Source organism: Macrobrachium nipponense, chromosome 42, assembly GCF_015104395.2.
Source record: "Macrobrachium nipponense isolate FS-2020 chromosome 42, ASM1510439v2, whole genome shotgun sequence".
In the NCBI taxonomy this organism is placed as follows: domain Eukaryota; kingdom Metazoa; phylum Arthropoda; class Malacostraca; order Decapoda; family Palaemonidae; genus Macrobrachium; species Macrobrachium nipponense.
The window spans coordinates 50603897-50617146 of NC_061103.1; the positions used below are offsets into that span (position 1 = coordinate 50603897).

The window sequence follows — 13250 nt, forward strand, 5'->3', positions numbered from 1 at the left end:
AGTCTGGCCCCTACTGGTGATTGGGAGGACTGGAATCTCATTTTGCGTTCTTCTTTGGAACTCTAATGGAAGATCTTCCTCTTTCTCTCCTCCTCTCTTCCTTGGGGCTCGGCTAAAAGCTCTACTCGAAAGGGCTGTTGGGCAGGTGTTGGCTCCCTCTTCGAGACAGAAGCAGCTGGCCTAGGCTTCTTAGCAGAATGTACCAGCAAATCCTGTGTTGCCTTCTCAGTAAGCGTATGGGAAATGTCCTTTACCAACTGAGAAGGAAACAGCTGTTTAGACAGAGAGGGGCGTATAAAAGAGAAGCCCTCTGTACTGGAGAGACTGCTTTGGTAAGAAAAGAACCAAAGACAGCCCTCTTCTTTAACACTCCTGTCCCAAACAAGGATGCCACTTCAGCCGATCCGTCCTGCACTGCCTTGTCCATGCATGCCAAAACACTATGCAAGACTTCTGGTTCCAAAAACTGAGGGTCTTGAGTCTTGTTGGCCAAAGCCCCAAGGGACCAATCTAGGAAGTTAAAAACTTCCAAGACATGGAATATTCCCTTGAGGAGATGGTCCATTTCAGACATTGTCCAGCTTGTTTTGGCCGATGGAAGTGCATGCCTCCTTGCCGAATCCACCAAGGTCGAGAAGTCCCGCTTTCAGCAGATGAGGGAAGAGAAAGTCCCATAGATTCTCCTGTGCTATACCAAATCCCTCTCTTCCCTGATAGCCTGGAAGGAGGACAGGTAAACACAGTCTTCCCCGCCTCCTCCTTGGTTTTAAGCCAATTCCCGACCGACTGCAAAGCCCTCTTCATTGAAATGGTCGGTTGCATCTTCAAGAAAGAGGAAGACTTCGCAGCCTTCGTACTCGAAAATAAAGACCGAGGAGAAGGAGGGGCAGCAGGACTCAGAGACTCTCCAAATTCTTTTAACAAGAGGGCTGCTAGTATCTTATAATCAGAAAGACCTGCCCCCTTGTTTTTCTTCAGAGTCCGAAAACATCCTCTAATTCCGGTTGAGTTTTATTCGGAGAAGAGTGTGCGACCGGAGGACTCCTCTCTCGGGAATGCACAGGGCTTGCAGCAATACCGGCTGCAACCTGACAAGGGCTACGGTCGCTTGTGCGACATCTTGAGTCCCTGCCAGGAGAAGGCCGATGTTGTTCTTTTACCCTAAGGCCCTCCTGACAAGGACGACGGTCGCCTGTGCGACAACTTTCGTCCTTACCATGGAGAAGTCCTTAAATGTTGTTCCCTTTTTTCATGATCAATTCCTTCCCGACAGGGGCTACGATCACCTGTGCGACACCTAGAGGCCCTGTCAGGGGAAAATTGATCTTGAGAAAAATCCCAAAGAGGAGCCTCCAAGTCCGCTTCAAACTCCGATAACTCATCCAAATTGTATTCTGGATTGTACAAATCCTTGCGCCTGCTTTCAGGCGCTCTAGACGCTTTACGTCTTGTTTCAGCCGCTTCAGGCTTTGCAGGCGCCTTGCGCCTCCATATGGACGCTTCAGGCTCTTCAGGCGCTTTGCGCCTCATTTCAGGCGCCTCAGGCTCTTTAGGCGCTTTGCTTCTTCTTTCAGGCGCCTCAGGCTCCCTAGGCTCTTTGCTTTTCCTTTGAGGCGTTCTAGGCTCTCCAGGCGCTCTATGTTTCATATCAGGTGCTCTAGGCTCTCCAGGAGTTAAATATTTCCTTTTAGCCACCTCAGGCTTTTCAGGCGCGTTGCGCCTCATTTCTTTTACTTGAAGAGCTTTACGCCTCATTTCAGGCGCTCCAGACTCTTTTCGCCTCGCCAAAAGAGTTCCAGGATCTTCAGTTACTTTGCGCCTCCTTCAGGCGCTCAGGCTCTTTGCGCTTCCTTTCAGGAGTCCGTCCGATTTCGGAGTTCCAATTTTACTCCTCGAAACGGACATCTCATGTGCTTTCTTTCTAGTAGGAAGTTCCCTATACACATCTTGTCGCCTTGACGGCGTTTTGCGCTTGACAGTAGCCTGACGTCTGGCTGGCGCCAGGCTTCTGGCAGGCGCCTCGTCCGAGCTCTCAGATAGTTCTAAAGGACAGGATCTTTTGATAGGGAGAAATCTATCCTTCCTTCTAGGCTGATCAGATTTAAGAACTCCTACTAGGGAAGATATCTGTTTCTGCATATCCTCTAACATCTTCGTAGCTACGTCTCTCTTTCCAACCTCCGATGCAGGAGAAGAAGCTTCTGAATATACATTCTTCTTCCTCTTTTCCGGAGGATATTCTTCCGGAAATTCTTCAGGGCTTGAGTCGAATGAAGGAGACTTCCAAGTTCTCTTCAAAGGTCTCGACAATCTATGCTAACCAATCCTTTACTCTAAATGTAACAACACAGGTTTTTGTTGAAAATCTAACTGTCTTTGTTGCTGAACCATCTCTTCATATTTTGATACCTCCTGAATTTTTCTTTGCACCTTGATATTATTTTCTCAAGCTATATGGAAGATTAATAAAATAACTGATGAAAACCACCAGCCGCTCAAAACGTTGCACAAGAAATGGAAAATACTTGCACACACGCACACAACAAATATTACTAGACCATCATCAAAGCAAGCAGAGATTTATATATTTGGAATATCAAGCTGAAAGAGTGGGACATGGAAAATCAGGTGAAACCATCAGCATGGAGAAAAGATATTTGAATAACCCTAGAATGGCAGACCAAGGTCTGAGAGGACCGGCATGTTTTTGCAATTTTTCAGTTTAGCAATTTGTAGATGCTGGGTACCCCTGTCCTTTCCAATAGCTACCTAGGTTTCGATGCTGGTGCTAAGTATGTGCATGTCATTTTCCATCTCTTCCTCTCATTCAACTAAAGTCGTGTTCAGATCTGTGAGACCCAGGTCTACTGGGTGTGGAGGAGTGTTCAGGTCTGTGAGACCCAGGTCTACTGGGTGTGGAGGAGTGTTCAGGTCTGTGAGACCCAGGTCTACTGGGTGTGGAGGAGTGTTCGGGTCTGTGAGACCCAGGTCTACTATATGGTGTGAGGTTTGTGGTACATATAGACCATCAACCTCTAGTATTCCTGCAGAAAATAAAGGGAGTGGATGCTAGAATTACGTGAACTGTAGAAGATAGAGTAACTTTGATTTAGTAGTAGAATATATCTCGGGGTAAAAGGAATGTTATTGCAGACATGATGTCTAGAATACCTGGGGAAGGGAAAGAAGAGAAAATGCGAGATAGTAGACCAGAGTATCTGCCAAGAGAATTTGTAATATTAGTTAGGGAAAAATAGAGTACAGTGGTTCCCCGTATTCGCGGGGGATGCGTACCAGACCCCCCTGCAAATGTTTAGAATCCATGGAATAGTTGGAACCCATATAAAAATGCTGAAAAAAATTTATACCTGTTATTTTTAATAGTTTTATGACAAAAACTGCATTTTATGATGAAATTCATTGAAAAACCAGGAATTTCTGGATATTTCTCATAGAAAAATACCACAAATAATGGGTAGATATGGTCCAGAGAGAAATCCGTGACTCCGGAGAATGCAAATAAGGGGGCCTACAGTAGATATAAAAAGAGAGAGAGATCCACAGATAGACAGAGAAAGAGAGAAAACAAATAATAGAGAGAGAGAGAGAGAGAGAGAGAGAGAGAGAGAGAGAGAGAAAATCGCGTTAAGCAAGTAATGTGTTAGTCGTAATGACGACCATAACAAGCAGAAGTGTTTACCGCATTAGTGGCAATTAAAAATTGCATTTAACGGCTCTGCAATAAAGCTCTGAAATAACCTTTGACCTGCGGCAGAAACCAGACACTTCCAGTGACAAGGAGGTGTTGCAATGAACTACCCCCCAAAAAGGGTGGTTCCATAGATGTCATCATTAATCACCCACCAATGAGGAAGACCAGAAGGCGGCAACAGAAAAAGACCGCCTACTACTGAAGGAGGAGACTTCTTTGAAGAGATGTCGTCAGAAGCAGACAAGCAGAGAACCGGAGAGAGAAGAAAAACAGCAACCAGAAGGTGAGGTCATGCGCTTTACCAGCCATGAGGAAGAAAGACTTGAAATCGACACGTCGTGATATTACAACACTTTGCCTCAAACAGACGACAACAGTCGTACCACCCTCAAAACTAACTAAACTTGTATGTAAAGCTGTGTAAATATTTAGTTTGTGTTAATGAAGTAAGAAAAACTGCACTGTCTCTTTCTAAGCCTCCTGAGACTACAAGAATCCAGAGTATCCAGAGAATCTACAAATCTACAATAAATATAAAAAGACTGCAATACACTGGTGGCCTACAAATAAATGAAAGGACAAGCAATAAAGTCCCTTACAGATTGGTAGTAGCACGTGAAAGTAAGGGAGGTGGTGACTTGATGTTTGGAAGTGTGCGGTATGGACTGAAGGATTTGGTATCTGAAGGTTTGAAGGTACAGGTACTTGGAAGTGTGAATGAACTGAGGTCGGTGGTAACTGAAGAAGTTTGCTAGAGGCCTGGATGTTTGTGAGTGTCAAATGTGGATAACAGTGAACGTATCAAAGGAGTCTGAGAACTATGATGTTTCCTGGAGTAGCCCCACTTTCAGTAAATTTTGATGGCAATTAGTAAATAGTATAAGGTGATTGTGTCCATACACATTGGAGGTGAGAAACCCAGTGTATCAACATGAGGGAGTGAAAGAGAGAGAACACAAATTGCACTTGCAGTGTTTGAGTGGGGTACACTAAATCTGGGTTGTAGAGAAAAAGAGCTATCAACAGAAATATGAGGAGGAAGCATTGAAGAGAGAATACTAGATTTGTTGGAAGTGGAAGGTGATAGTAAGGAAGTGAATGGAGGATGTTCGGTAGGCGGAAGAGACGAGTATCACTGTGTACGCAAGACGGGATATACAATGATTGCGGGAGGGATTTCAGTGGAGGACTACTGTGGTTTGATTGACACGGAGCACAAATATCATTAGTGAATGCGCATGTGATTAGGGATGTTGAGAGAGTGAATTGGAACATTAAAAGGAGAGTGGTGAATGGGTCAATAGGAGGTACAGCGGGAAGATCAGTTGGATGGGAAGAAGTGAGGTTGGGAGACTTTTAGGTGGAAGCATGTTTTGTGGTACTGAGAGATGACCAAATACCGTACTCTAGTTTCCTGTCTGGGATGGATTTCTCGAGGAAGAATGGACTGGTCGTAGGTGTTGGGTAGTTCTGTTGAAAGATGAGGTTATTATAGGGAAAATTCAAAATGAAACAGTAAATAAGGCCAGGTTTGTGGGAGTGATTGATAGGAGTCTGAGTGAAGAGGAGGATATAGTGGAGTTGGACAAGAGTGAGAATGAATTGCTAACAACAGAAGATATTTAGGAGATGCAGCGGAAGTGTTTGATAGTGAGTGAGTTACAGAGGTGTATGAGAGAGGGAGTACCTGGAAGAAGATGGCCTTTGTTGTTAAGTACATGGATACAGTTTGCTGAGAGATTTGTGTTGTATGAAGGAGCGGCGTAATTTTCAAGAAAAAGGATGGGAGAGTTGATGTACGTTCCAATGTTCTCAATGAGTGGAACAGTAAGACTGTGCATTTTACTCCATGAGAAATATGGACATATGGGGAAGTTTAAGTTAATCAAGTTTATGAAAAAGCAAATGTTTTCACCATATTTGAGGAAAATTTGTACGGATGTGGCAGTTACGAGTGAAGAATGTCAGAAGGGAAAATATCAGAAAATGTATGCTAGCCCACCTAGTTTGAAGTTGAGTATGAAAGAACCATTTGAGTCAGTGGAAATTGATTGTGTAACTTTGCCAGTATCTGTAAGAGGAGATGCAGCCATGGTCATTATGGTAGATTATAAGAGGAAGTTTGTAAGTTGTGCAGCAGTGAAGGGTAAGACTAGTGAAAACATTGGAAGAGTAGTCTGTATGGTCTTGTTGCCTGCATGTGTTAGGAAGCCATTACGAATGCTGAGTGATAATGGGCCAAAGTTTGTTGGTAAAACCTTTTGAGCTAATGTTGAGAGCGTGTGGTATCATGCACGTAGTAACAACTCAATATACATGCAGAGACAAACTATAAGGACTCTGAGTGAGATATTACAAATATTGACTGAGAGAAGGAATGGGATTTGTTGTTAGGAAGAGTGGTAGCAATGTATAATGGGTCTGTACATAAAACCACTGGCATGCCTCCAAGTGTATATGTGATGAATTACGAGGGGTATGATGGTAATATGAATGAGGGTGAAATTGATTTTGAGGGATTTCAGAGGAATGTGGTAGGAGTGAACACAGAGAGTGCAAAGAATGTGGGCAAGGATATGCAAGATTTGGACAGATTTGGGACAACACCAAGTCGTGATAAAGACAAAAAGTGCAGTGTTTGTAAGTTTCCTTTGAGTAAAAGTATTGAAAAAGTGAGTGTGGGAGAGAGTTCGAATGCAAAAGAGTTAGCAGGGTGAGAGTGGAGAATTTTGGATAACTTGAATCAAAGCCTAGCAGTTAAGTGAGAGTACAAAAGAGATGATAAAACAGGTGCTGCTGGGGTTGAGGCAGATGAACCAAGGCTGTGTGAATATAGTGAGGTTGCAGTAGGGGTCAGTGAAGAAGAGGTGGTGAATGAGAAGCCATGACCCAAACTCAAGGTCCAGTTCTGAAATATGAATGGGTGGTAAGAAGGGGATTTTGAAGAGAGAAAGAGAGAGAGAGAAAAAAAAAAAGGAAATTCTATTTCCTTTATTTTAATTAGGGGGAATGTGGTAGACTTAAGTTGAGTTTGTGAGAAGTCTGTGTCTTTGAAACTGTTTTGATTTTTTAAGAATGTCTGAAGTGAAGTGGTCTTCATCAATGTTTACTTTTTCTTTTTTTACCTGCAGTTACTGTCTTTCTCCTCTTCTACCGAACCTGATAGAAAAAAATAAATCACCTAGGACAGAAAAGTAGTTAAAAATACAGGAAGTAATAAAGTGTTCAGAAACAAAGCTGCTAGATTGGAGAGTGCAAAAATAACTTATAAGTACCACCCTTTTCCCCATTCTCCCATATATAACACTAAAGGTGCTAATCTCGATACACTTGCCGCAAATAAAGTTTGACAGCAGGGTAAAGAGAAAGAAAATACTGATTAATCTCTCCAGTAAGAAGACGGATATAAACAACTAAACAAGATAGATGCTGAGAAAGCCGATTTCCAATCTGAAGAAGTCTGGAAGAACAAAGTTGGGAAAATTTTAGCATCAGAAGGGGTTCTTTTGATATGTAGTACTATTAAGGTGGGAGGATTGTAGATTAGACTGAAGAATTAGATCATGATTATTTAATCAGATTAAGGTTCTCCTGATAGTTAGGGATAAAACACTATAGATTTAGGGTTAGGAATTAGGTTTAGGTTCTTTAGGCGGTAAAAGCAAGTTAAGTAAGTTTAAGTTAGATATAGCAGCTTTGCTTAAAAGTCTCAGACTGCTGTAATATTAAGGAATAAGGTTTAGGTTCTTAGGTGGTTGGGGTAAAGGTTTAGGTTCAATGAATAACCTCCGAATCTCTCCATTCTGCCCCAATTATGTAAATATGAAAAGCCCCTACAATGATTGCGCTGCCTTCCTGAACCTGCTATTACAAGAGTCCAAGGGGAAGAATCTTGCTGCTGCCATATCTATCAGCATGCCCAGGTACTTTATCCTCTGCTTAGGTATGAAATCGAGAATATTGTGATTTACCATAACGTCGGGTCACAGCATAACTCAAGAAGGTGATCCTTATCTTGGAAAACTGCTGATGAGACCTCGCCAAGACTAACCAAGCATTGAGATACCTCAACAGACATATCCTGTGCGAATGGGCCCTAGCTGACACGTTGGTGAACACTTGCATGAACATCTGGGGAGCAGTCGAGAACCCAAAACAAAATGCCCTGAACTGGATTACCATCTCCTTTAGGGCAAAGCGGAAGTACTTGCCAGAGGACGGATGAATGGGTATTCAAAAATATGCAACCTTCAAGTCCACTGTAAGCATGAATTCATTCTCTCTGTTGGAAATGAGCACTGAACAGGCCGTTTCCAAATTGAACAAAGTCTGGCGAACGAATCAGTTCAAGGGAGAGAGATCAATAGTTGGCCTCCACCCCTCCCCGTTTCTTTCTCCAAAAGAAAGAGTCGGCTGTAAAAGCATGGGGACCAATCTGTCATGACTTCTACAGCATTTTTTCTCAGCATCGCTGTAATCTCCTTTTGGAGAGTGAGATCCTTTGGCAAGCCAATTATGGAAGACAGGAGTTGGTTTGGAGTGTCGGTGAGGGGTGGTCGTGACTCGAAGAGACATAGATAGCCCTCCTGAAGGACAACCACTATCCAGGCCTCGGCTCCATGTTGCCCAATGTCTTGACAGGCTCTCTGCCCCCACACCAATGGCAGCTTGTGGAGAAGAATGCTGACCCTAGCATTTTCCTCCCTTCTTTCCCTTGCCTCCCTTCCCTTTACTGAACTGGAAAGGAGATGAAAGGGGGCATGGATGCACACCCCTCTTGGCAGGGGCAGAAGAAGGCTGGGTGATTCTTGAGCACCCCTTAAACCTGGGACTTCTTACTGGCCTGAGAACTGTTAGCTGGACCGAAAGACCAGGCCGTAGTGACACACAAACCCACCAAATGCCTTTGTCACTACATGATGAACAGGTTGGTCTTATCCTTGACATGACGCTTGTCCACCACAGCATCTACCTCCTCTTGAGGGAAGCAAGAGGCAGAACCCAGCAGCAATCCATTTCAAAGAGCTAAAACAGAGTCCCTCCTCTTCAGCATCAAAGTTGGACCACAAGTTTTTGCCATCTGGTTGGCCAGGTAGGAGATAACCGATACCACCAGATAGGCACAGACTCCTGAAAGCTAAGCCTTCCATGAGGTTAAGGCAACCCCCAGAGGCTGCAATCATGGACAGTGAGACCACAGGTCCACCCAGGAGACCGCCTGGAAGGTTGCCATGGCAATGGCTTCCAGGCTTGCTGCTTCCTGTTGTGTGAAGAGAAGACTATGTCGTCTACCCAAGATACTGCAGGAAGAGACCTGAAGCTAAGTAAACCAAGTCTGGGTCAACCTGTTTCATTGGCAATGGCGACGTCGAGGGCACGTAATACTTCTTCTGGTGAGGCAGAGGCAAGGGAAGTACCTTGGCCAAACGATTGGATCGAAGGGAACTCTCCTCCCGAAAGACAAGAGAGTTCAACTAGAATCCAAAAAAATCCCTTGGCAAGTGAGGACCAAAGCAAGCCTACAGAAGTTCTGGATTCCTTCTTAAGTCCTCAGGGGAGTTTTGAGACGTGAAGGGTGTCACGGACACAGCCAAGGTCCCTTCCCCGAGATCATTGTGTTGATGGGTCAATGTGGCAATCCCTGGAAAGGTCTTCTGAATCTCAGGAGAATCTGTGTCTTGGGGCAGAGGACCCTCAAGTCCGTCCAATTCACAGTCCTCTCATGATACTCTACCTGCAGGTGGGAGAACCTCACCAGAAAGTCCTGGTCCTGCTCGACCACTAAGGCACATGAACGGGTGGATCCAAGAACCTTGCTTGCCTTATAAGCCTTCATGATAGAGCTGGCGTAGGATGCAATCAGGGATTTTGACAAAGGAAAAATCTATTTCTGTGTTCGACCTGTGTCAGCCTGGGTGAAAAGTTTCCAAGGTAGCTCACCTTTTCTAAGTACAGGCAGTCCCCGGGTTACGACGGTGTCGGCTTACGACATTCCGAGGTTACGACACTTGTCAATAGACGTTATTTCCAGGGTTACGACGCATGTTCCAGGGTTACGACGCCTACAACGCTCATTTGGCAGATGAAATATGGCACCAAAAATGCAAAATAATCAATATTTGAAGGTTTTTTTGATGAAAAATGCCATAAGAATGCAGTTTACATAGTTTTCAATGCACCCAAAGCTTTAAAAGTAAGGTTTTCTTAGGATTTTTGATGATGTTCCAGCTTACAGCGATTTTCGGCTTACAACGTGTCTCAAGAACGGAACCCCCGTCATAACCCGGGGACCGCCTGTATAAATAGATCCTAAATATACCAGAGAAAAAAGCTAGCACGGTATGCTGAGGTTACTACCCTCGTGCGAGCACCCAAAGGGTGTCGGGTATAACGTACAAGGCAAGTGGAAGCCACTATTCACAGTCTTCTGCCAATTAGAAGATTCCTTTCCAAAATCCCTCTCATGGCAAGAGCCGCTGCAAAGGTTATTCCTCCTACTTCGCTCTCACTACTACTACTACCCGACTTGCGTGCCATCTGCATTCCTGTTTTTAGCTCTGTGACAAAGTGAACACATTTTTCTAAGCTCCCAAGATTTGCTGTACAATTAACGATATCGTCTGCAGAACTTCCTCCTTCTTCTAAGTTGAGAATTCCGATTTGTGTTTTCGTAACTTATATAGTTGTGGGGCCTCCCAAATTGGCCTTCGGCCCCTTAGAAATGTATTGGGGGGGCCGTCGGCGTGTCCCGCCCAGTTTCGGGAGGCATCATCCAGAAAACGTGTGTAGTTTTGGTACACATTATTTCCCTTTTAACTTTAACTTAGATCAAAAATGTTTTATGCATACAGTCATCAGACTTATCTTATATTACGTGCTTAATGATCATCCGAGTTAGAATTGGTTCGGAGAGAGGCCTAACACGCTCATGACGTCCTCTGGGGTTTAAAGAAAGGTTGATTAGTTTATATTCTAGCCCGCCCCCCCCCAGCTCTCAAGAGCGTGTTAGTGCCTATCTCGGCAAAATATTAGCATATTGTACATGTAAAATCGTTAGGCTACCAGTAGCCTATCGCATTTATCGCGGGGAGGAGAGAGAGAGGTTTCTTTCTCCCTCCCCTGGTGTGAGATGTGCATGAGTTATTGTTTAAGATAAACCAAATAGATGTTGAGTTATGCTAGTTGTTTTCATATCACTGAAGAGGTTGGAAGAGTTGTTCTTCCCCCCCCCCCCCCCCCCCCCCCCCCGCCTTAACCGACCAAGCCTGAGTTAGACTTGGAAGGTAGGCACTCGCGAACCCTTCTACCCAACTCGCAATTCCCAGAATACTGCCAGGAAGTCGAGGGGACAAGAGAGAGGGAGTGAGTACCCTCACCTGTCTTATCAGAAACGACGGTCCTGGCAGGAGGGGAAAGCCAAGAGCGATCGGCAACACCGCAGTGACAATGGCTTTACAGGTCTAAGAGAGCCTCCTCTAATGCAAAACATGGGAGGAGGGCTGTCCCAAGAGGGCAGAGGCTCACACAAAACACTCACGAAGGCTCTCTACAGGTAAGCAAGCCCATTCACACAAACGCAAGCTAACCCGGGAAGAACGGTCACACACTCTCAGGCATTAGCTTGGACTGTCCTCACGACGTACTCCAGTTGTCTTTGAGGCCGAAACCTCCTGTAGAGAAGACGACTATAAGGGGGACCTCCTCATAGCAACTCCAGGTGAGCGAACACTTAAGTCAGCAGCACCTTCACAGGACCCTAGCCGCGTACTTGGGCAAGTAGTGGTAAGGGAAGCACCTGCATGCTTGAACCCAACCGTTCTCTCCACGGCCCTGAACCAGAAACGTGGAAGCTCCACTCCATGTTTTAACTGGTTGAGGTGACTAGAGTTTTCCCAGAAACCTAAGCATTCACCTCCTTGGAGGTCTGCGTACTCAAAGGTTCCGCAGTACACGAAGGTTCCGCAGAAGTTCCCTCTGCAGAAGTGGTGGGTGCCCAGACTTCCTTGGACGTTCACGCACCCACAAGTCCTGAGTCCGAAGACCGAGGAGAGCCAGAAAGAGATCAGTGTCTTTCTCGGGGAGAGAGAGACCCCTTCAGAAGACCCAGTGTGGGACTTCTTCCAGGCAGGAGAAGCTACCTCCTTCCTCTGCTTGTGGCTTTGAAGAAGGAGGGGAGGAGGTGGCAGCAGACAAAGATGATGATGATGGTACCTTCCTACTTCTCTTCTTAGACTTCTTTGACTTCTTCACCTTCTTCAAGATGGTGTGGAGGAGCAGGAGCAAGCAAAATGGTGAAAATAGCAGGGACATGAGGGGATGTCCTATCAACTGGTCATCATGGTAATGGAAGTAGTAGTCACTTTTGCACGAAACGACATACCCAAATCCATAACAGATTTCGCCAAGAACTAAAATTTCTTGTCCCTCTTGGACACTAACAAGGAAATGGTGTTGGGATCGAAACATGGGATACCTGGTCTGGGAGTAATTGGTACTAAAGTTGGAGGACTATCAATGGGTGAAATATTCAATAAAAGTGGAGAAGATAGTGACGGTTTGTTTGCCTCTAAAGGCACGGGAGTTCTCTCTACTCTAGTTTTACTACCCGCTCTAAGAGCTGTTTTCCTTTTCCTATCTTTGTCCATCTTATCCAAATGAGTTTGAAAAGTCTTCCAACCTTGTTCATCTAAACTACGGCACTCATCACAAGTTAATTCCTTGCTACAGCACTGACCCCTACATTTAACACATTTGGAGTGCGGATTGTAACATAGTTTAGCTAATCTAGTTTTGCAACCATCGCTGCAAAACCTAACTGAAGAAGAACTAGTATCAGACATCTTCGTTTAAAACTGAGAATAACTAGGCAGCTAACTGATGAAGCAAAAAAGCCAACCAAGAAATTGTACATCACCAAAAAGAAAAAATCCACAATGGCGACAAAAGTTGACTGCAACAACAAACCACCGGTGTTACCCCGTGGCCGGCAGAAAACAAACTGAAGTCTAAAGCTCAGCAGTACCAGGTATTCCCGAAAGTGGGCGGGATCTGTATCACCTACACAAACAATGGCAGCGCAGCTACCGCCACCAGGAATTTGAATTTTCGACTGCCAGGTAAGAAAGCGTACAGCTAATGTAATTGTTTGGTAAGTCACTTATGTGAAACTCTAGTTTTAAGAAAAAGAAACGGCAACAGTAAAATTTATGGAAACAAATCTTGTTCCTCCTCTATATCAGCAGCCAAAATATTTTTAAAAATGAATAAAATAACACCCATATTCACAACAGGAGGCTTACCTTTTCAAGATCTGCTCAAAAGAAACAACACCAACACAGATGAACTTCCACAGGGCTGTCAATGGTAAACTTAAAAACAGTGGATCAGAAAGCAGCAGCTTGCTTATGTCAGTTTGAGCTAAGGTTCCTTTTTTCAGAAGGAGTTTTACCGTTGATAATAATCCCTCCACGTCCCTAAAAGAAGTGGAATTAATGATGAAGTTTAATCATACAAGTCAACTAGCTAAAACTGTAAAATA

At 44.5% G+C, this 13250-nt stretch overlaps 1 pseudogene; it reads right to left on the reverse strand.

Moving 5' to 3' along the window:
- LOC135213378 (uncharacterized) overlaps window positions 1-13250 on the reverse strand; it is an 80423-nt pseudogene that overhangs the window by 9049 nt on the left and 58124 nt on the right.